Genomic DNA, 7,686 nt, shown 5'->3' with positions numbered 1-7,686 from the left:
ATACCCAGATGACACAGCTTACTGGAAGTATGCTGAAGAGCCTAGATCTAGTTTAGGTAAGATAACCCCTCCTGGTCCGAGGGCACGTGCCCTGCAGTTTCCGTTTCAGAATCCGAGTTGCAGAGTGAAACTTGCGTTAGCATCTGGAAGGCCCGGCGGTGACCCGAGAGAGGCGTGGAAGGAGGACTTGGGAGGGACGTGGTTGGCTGGCGGAGGAGGGAGGAGAGCCTGCCCCTAGGCCTTGCTGGGACTCCACAGGAATTGTCCAGGGGCCAGCATGTGGCACAGCGGGTTGAGCTGCCACCTGCAGCGCTGACGTCCCAGATGAGCTCCCGTCAAGTCCCAGCTGCTCCACTTCCAGTCCGTCGCCTTGCTGATGCGCCTGGGAAGGCAGTAGAGATGGCTCAAGTACTCCCAGGTGGGAGGCCTGGATGAAGCCCAGGCTCCTGGCCCAGGCCTGGCTGTTTGGGGAGTGAACTAGCAGATGGAAGCGCTCGCTCTCTCTCTGCCTTTCAAATAAATAAATATATCTTATTAAAAAAAAAAAAGTCCACACCAGCAAGGACATTTCTTTCTTTTTAGGCCCCATTGACTCTGGTGGGAGCAGGCCTGGCTGCATTCGGTAACTCCAGGCTGTGTGCCAAGCCCCCGTGCTCAGTGCTGTGTCCAGTTCGTTCCAGTGTTTTAGTGCCCCTCAAAGAGGAGCACCCAGGCATGGGCTCAGTTGCCTCTCTCCCTGGGTCTAGCTCTCCACGGCGACTGTAGGTGGCTCGACCGCTCCTGTTCACCACCAGACTTGGCACTTGGGCTCCTGCTCCTGCCATGGGCCAGTCCCCATCCCAGAGACTGTTGGTTTCCTGAGTCTCACGCAGGCTACTGGCCATCTGCCCAGGAAGGAAGATGCAGTCCCAGGGAAGGGAGAAGGAAGGCTGTGAGACCAGCCCCTGTCCACAGGGATCCTGATCCAGGATCAGCTCTTGGATGACTGCTGGCCTAAGTATGCTCATCACCCTGTGCATATCAGAAATTTAGAGAAAAGCGACTCAGGACATCTGCCCGGACCCTCACGGCAGGGCGGCCATAGACGTCTGTGATCAGAGCAGGTGGCATGTGCCGCCCCTGCCTACAGGGCCCTGCCGCCTGGCAGGGTGCAGCGCCCATTGCCCGTGCTGTCCCATGGATGATGGAGGTGAGGACGGCAAGTCCCTGACCGAAGTCTTGGGGACTGAGGTTTGGGCTGAGCATTGAAGGACAAATAGGAACTTGCTACCTGAAGGGCGTGGACCAAGGTTTCCCAGGGGGAGGAGGGTGAGGGGCAGGTGGAGGAGGGAGGGACCTGCCTGTAAGCCTCCCTGGGGCGTTGGGCAGCCACCAGTGAGATACCGGCCTCCAGTGCAGCTCTGGGCAGAGCACACGGCACTGAGCACAGCTCAGCTGCCCAGGACTCACATCCCGCATCCATTCCATGTGGAGTGTTGGCTTGAGTCCCAGCACTCTGTATTTTTTTTTCTTTTTTTGAAAGTTTATTTTATTTCAAAGGCAGAGTTACAGAGAGAGCGAGGTCTTCCATCCACTGATTCGTTCCCCAACAGCCACAACCGCTGGGGCTGGATTAAACTGAAGCCAGGAGCTTCTGTAGACTCTCCCACATGGGTGCAGGGGCCCAAGAATCCAGCGTCTGCTCCAGCTCCCTGTTAATGCTTCCTGGGAGACGGCAGGTAATGGCCCAAGTGGTTGGGCCACCCATGCAGGACACCCCAATGGATTTCCTGTCTCCTGGCTTTGGCCTAGCCTGGCCCTGGCTGTGCAGTCATTTGTGGAGTGAACCAGCAGGTGCAAGATCTCTGTCACTCTTCCTTTCAAATAAATAAATCTTTTAAAAACAAACAAAAAAAACCTAGAGAGAAGTCCAAATGTTGAGCAGATACAGAAGAGAAAGTTCTGGGGGCCGGCGCTATGGCATAGCAGGTAAAGCCAGCGCCTGCAGTGCCTGCATTCCATATGGGTGCTGTTTGAGTCCCAGCTGCTCCACTTATCAGCTCCCTGCTAATGTGCCTGGGAAAGATGACCCAAGTGCTTGGGCCCCTGCACCCACATGAGAGACCCGGATGAAGTTCCTGACTCCTGGCTTCAGCTTGGCCCAGCCCTGGCTGTTTCAGCTATTTAGGGGAGTGAACTAGTGGATGGAAGACCCCTCTCTCTGTCTCTTCCCTCTCTCGCCATTACTCTGCCTTTCAAATAAATAAAACAAATTAAAAAGTTTTGGCCGGCGCCATGGCTCACTTGGCTAATCCTCTGCCTGTGGCGCCAGTACCCCAGATTCTAGTCCCAGTTGGGGCTCCGGATTCTGTCCCGGTTGCTCCTCTTCCAGTCCAGCTCTCTGCTGTGGCCCGGGAGTGCAGTGGAGGATGGCCCAAGTGCTTGGGCCCTGCACCCTCATGGGAGACCAGGAGGAAGCACCTGGCTCCTGGCTTCAGATCGGCACAGCACCAGCCATGGTGGCCATTTGGGGGTGAACCAACAGAAGGAAGACCTTTCTCTCTGTCTCTCTCTCTCACTGTCTAACTCTGCCTGTCAAAAAAAAAAAAAAGAAGGAAAAAAAGAAAAAGTTCTGCATTAGTCCTATGTGTGAGAAGGGAAGGGGCTGATAGGCGGGGATCCCAGAGCCCTAGAAAAAGGATGAGTGCCTCCAGAGTTTGGATTTTCTCCTTCAAACGGGGAATAAAATCATTCCTGTTCCTCGGAGGGAGTGGATTCTGAGCCTTCCACCTGTGCATAAGCGAAAGGATGCAGTTCCACAGCCTGCCAGTAGGCGGGGCCCTGCGCCCACCCTTGGAGCCATTTAGGTAACCAGCATGGACGCCTAGGGCTGCAGGGTGTCTGGCACTGTGAGTCCTGTCCCCCTCAATTCTCCGAACAGCCCTACGAGGACATTAGTAGTGTCCCCATTTTACAGATCGGGGACTCGAGGCTCAGAGAGAGTGCATGGGTGAGGGTCATGCAGCAGGCAAGTGGTAAAGCAGGAATTCTCCCTGGACCCTAGTGTCTGAGGCCATGAACAGCACAGGGAGCTCCTGACTTCGGCTGCTGCCCCTGCCTGTTCCTTTATTTTATTTTTTAATAAGATTGTATTCATTTATTTGATAGGTAGAGTTACAGTCATAGAGAGGGAGAGACAGAGAGAAAGGTCTTTGACTCACTGGTTTACTCCCCAAATGGCCACAATGGCCAGAACTGGGCCAATCTGAAGCCAGGAGCCAGGAGCTTCTTCTGGGTCTCCCACGTTGGTGCAGGAGCCCAAGGACTTGGACCATCTTCTACTGCTTTCCCAGACCATAGCAGAGAGCTGGATTGGGAAGTGGAGCAACCAGAACATGAACTAGCACCTATAAGGAATGTTGGCACCATAGGTGGAGGCGTGGCCTACTATGCCACAACTCTGGTCCCAATTATTTACTTTTTATTGATTTATTTGAAGGACAGAGTAACAGAGAGAGGGAGAGAGATCTATCTGCTGATTCACTCCCCAGATGCTCACAGCAGCCAGGGCCAAGCTGGGCTGAAGCCAGAAGCCAGGAACTGCATCTGGGTCCCCCATGTGGGTGGCAGGGACCCAAGTCCTTGAGCCTTCACCTGCTGCCTCCCAGGTGTGCATTAGCAGGAAGCTGGAATCATCAGAAGCTGAGCCTGGAACCAAGGCTCTCCAACCTGAGATGCTGGTGTCTGACTGGACCTGCATCCCGACTGGCCAGTCTTTTCTCAGCTTAAAGGAAAAAAACCGGCCGGCGCCGCGGCTCACTAGGCTAATCCTCCACCTTGCGGCGCCGGCACACCGGGTTCTAGTCCCGGTCGGGGCGCCGGATTCTGTCCCGGTTGCCCCTCTTCCAGGCCAGCTCTCTGCTGTGGCCAGGGAGTGCAGTGGAGGATGGCCCATGTGCTTGGGCCCTGCACCCCATGGGAAACCAGGATAAGTACCTGGCTCCTGCCATCGGATCAGCGCGGTGCGCCAGCTGCGGCTGCAGCGGCCATTGGAGGGTGAACCAATGGCAAAGGAAAACCTTTCTCTCTGTCTCTCTCACTGTCCACTCTGCCTGTCAAAAAAATTAAAAAAAAAAAAAAGGAAAAAAACCAACAAGCTCCACTTGATTCCCCTCCCCACTGCAGCCCAGCTACTTCTGTTCCTCCTTTGTCTCCACTCCACTTGCTGTTGGGTCCACTCCAGTCAGGATGCTGCCCCAGCATACCACCAAATGCACCTGCTGATGACCCCTGTGGGTCGAGGCCATGGTCATGTCTCTGCTCAGAACACTGCAGAGGCTGCTCAGCTCCCCCACGGTGAGGGCAGCCTCCCTGGGCCCTCACTCCCCCATTGCCTCTCTGCCTCTTCCTTCTCTCCCCTGCTCCCTCACCTGCAGCACCCTGGCTTCGTGGTCCTTCTACTGCGAGGTGCAGCCTGCCCTGTGCTGGGCTGGGACTGTCCCTCCCTCCCCCAGGCTCGCTGACTCCAATGAGAGAGAGAGAGAGAGAGAGGCAGGGCGGCAGCGCTGCCCTCCGGGAGCTGGGCTGGCACCAGCCAGCTTGGGTGCTCTCTTGCTGGGCGTGGTTTCCCAGGGCAGCGAGAGCAGACGAGGCAGTTGTCCCTGTGACAGCTTGCACAACACACAGGCGCGCTCCGCCCGAACACAGCCGAGACGTGGACATTGGCAAGCAGCGAGAAGGATCCATCATCCCGCACCAAATGATCCGTTACAGAGGAGGGGGGGGGGGGAGAGGCAGGCCTTCCATCCTCTGATTCACTCCCCAAATGGCCGTAATGGTGGGAGCAGGGCAGACCCGAAGCCAGGAGCCAGGAGCTTCTTCCAGGTCTCCCATGCAGGTGCAGGGGCCCAAGCGCTTGGGCCATCCTCCACTGCTTTCCCAGGCCACAGCAGAGAGCTGGATCGGAAGTGGAGCAGCCGGGTCTCAAACCAGCGCTCATATGGGATGCCGGTGCTGCAGGCGGTGGCTTTACCTGCTACTCCACAAGTAGCTACCACGTTTGTGGCCATTCGTTCTGACCAACCTAGGGAAAGGAATGGCCCCCTCTCCTGGCTAACAGGAGAGACGGTTGCCTTCTGCTAACTCAGCCTTCGCCTGGCCACGGACTTCCCTCCTTCTCTGTAGAGGAACTGCGTTAACACAGGCAGAGGTTACTCCTGGTTCCTCACAGCGTCCTGGGCGCAGCAGATCTTCCCAAATTGCGTAAACTCGCCTGAATCCTCTATGCCCTTTCTTTTTTAAAAAAATTGTTGTTGTTGTTGTTTTTGACAGGCAGAGTGGACAGTGAGAGAGAGAGACAGAGAGAAAGGTCTTCCTTTTGTCGTTGGTTCACCCTCTAATGGCCGCCGCAGCTGGCGCGCTGTGGCTGGCGCACCGCGCTGATCCGATGGCAGGAGCCAGGTGCTTCTCCTGGTCTCCCATGGGGTGCAGGGCCCAAGGACTTGGGCCATCCTCCACTGCACTCCCTGGCCACAGCAGAGAACTAGACTGGAAGAGGGGCAACCGGGACAGAATCTGGCGCCCCGACTGGGACTAGAACCCAGTGTGCTGGCGCCGCAAGGTGGAGGATTAGCCTATTGAGCTGCGGCGCCGGCCAAAAATGTGTTTGTTTTAATTTTATTTGGAAGGCAGAAAGTGAAAGTGAGAAGTGAGAGTGAGAGAGTGGAAGATTTTCCATCCTCTGGTTCACTCCCCAAATGCCGGCAAAAGCCAAGACCAAGCCAGGCCAAAGCCAGGAGCCAGGAGCTCCATCCAGGTCTCCCATGTGGGTGGCAGGGACCCAAACACTTGAGCCATGGGCACCCGTGGCCTCCCAGAGTGCACACCAACAGGAAGCTGGAATTGGAAGTGGAGCTGAGACTCCAACCAGGTGCTGCAGGGTGGGTGTGAGCTCCCACGCCAGCCCTGTGTAGGTCCTTTCCGACGCCCCCTTACTGAGTGGCCCCCTGGTTCCCACCATGTGTGCCACTCCTCTCTACCAGGGGTGAACCCAAATCGCTCTGCTGCTTTTGGCTGGAGGGCGTTGAAAAATCTCGGCCCAGAGACCTTCTCAGTGAGGCCTACCCTCTCCGCCCCACCTCAGATCAGAGTCCCGCCCCCCTTATTCTGACCCCATCCCCCACCCCCAGCTCCTTAGTCCCACAGCCCCGCCACCCACCCCATCACTGCCACACTGTGTTGTGTGTGGTCTGTCTCCCCCAGCCCCCATGTGAAGGTAAACTAAGGCAGCCTATTAAAGAGCCCACAACAGGGCCAGGCAATATTTGCAGGCGCTCAGGGAATATTTGTTGAATGAATGAATGAGTGTCGGGACAGAGCAGACCAAGGACACTTCCAATCAGCCTGCTCACCCAAGGTGACCCTGGAAGAGCCAACAGGGCTGCTGTCCAAGCATGTACAAAAGGCCTGGGGAAGCGAGGGAGTGTTTCAGGACCGAGGGAATACAAGAGCTTTGATGTGGCTAACAAGCAGAGAATGTTCTAGAAGGGGAAGGCAAAAGATGAAGCCGTATTGTCAGGGACCAGGACATGAGGGGCCAAGTCACCCAGAACCCAGGCTTCACCGGAAGAGCCTTGTTCTAGGAAGGGCAGATGGGTGAGTGGGGTGAGGCTAGAGCCGGCCCTGCACTGCAGGGGGCGCACAGCCTGGCCTTGGCACTGCAGGGGGTGCACAGGGAGGAGCAGGCGACCAGGCAGCTGTGGCTTTTGAGGCCCAGCGGAGTCACAGGCCCAGGAAAGGACGCAGGGGGAGGCCGAGGCACTAGGGAGCGTGTCCTGAGGGCTCTCGCTGACGCCTAGGGCAGAGGGTGCTCCATCTCCGTCTCTGTGCCTCTGCCCCAGTGGCCGAGCCCCTTCTGTGGGACAGGGTTCTCCCGGCTCTCCCATCAGCACAGAGCCCACTGCAGTGACCGCTCTGAAACTGAGCCCCCGCCCCTGGGGTGGCCATGGCTGCCTGGCCTGGGACTCAGGCTCTGCCCTCTGGGGTAGCTCAGGCCGGGGCCTGCAATGGGCAGTCAGAGAGAAGAGCCAAGGCGATGCCATCTTGGGCAGGACTGCGGCCAGGCCTGGCTCAGGCTCTCATAGTGGCGGCAACTGTGCCCCCCTGGACCCTGATCATAACTGACAGGGGGGTGAGCACCCGACCCTTGGAGCCTGGGGTCCGGTGGGCTTCCTCCCTCACTCTCCCCTCTGTGTTTAGCCTCCGCCCTCTGCCTGCAGCTGGGCCTCTGCCCTCTGTCCTCACCAGGCGCACTGCCCCGTCCTCCATGCCCAGTCCAGACTCTGCTGAGACGCCACGCCACGCACACCACCTGGCCCCCCACTGGACTCCCGCAGGTGCTGGGCTGAGGCCACACTGCCGGCTGAAGTGGCCAAGGCGCCCCTGCCACACTGCAGGATGGGCCAGCCCTGCCCCGGGCACCTTTCAGTTCCTCAAGTGCTTCCTCCCCCCTCTGTTTGTCTCCCACTGGCCCTCAGCCCTCTCACCACCTCCCTGGTTCCCAGGCCGCACAAGGGCGGGCACTTGAGCCACCTGCACACACAGGGTCCTCTTTGCCAGCAGCCCCACTGGGCGGCCTGAAACAGACACGGCTGTGGCTGTGTGAATCCAGCCTCCTTGCCCTTGCCTTTGCCACTTCTGATGAACGAA

Source organism: Oryctolagus cuniculus, chromosome 7 (genome assembly GCF_051225735.1).
Source record: "Oryctolagus cuniculus isolate XC-2025 breed Fujian yellow rabbit chromosome 7, ASM5122573v1, whole genome shotgun sequence".
NCBI classification, from domain to species: domain Eukaryota; kingdom Metazoa; phylum Chordata; class Mammalia; order Lagomorpha; family Leporidae; genus Oryctolagus; species Oryctolagus cuniculus.
This window is presented reverse-complemented; position numbering follows the sequence as displayed.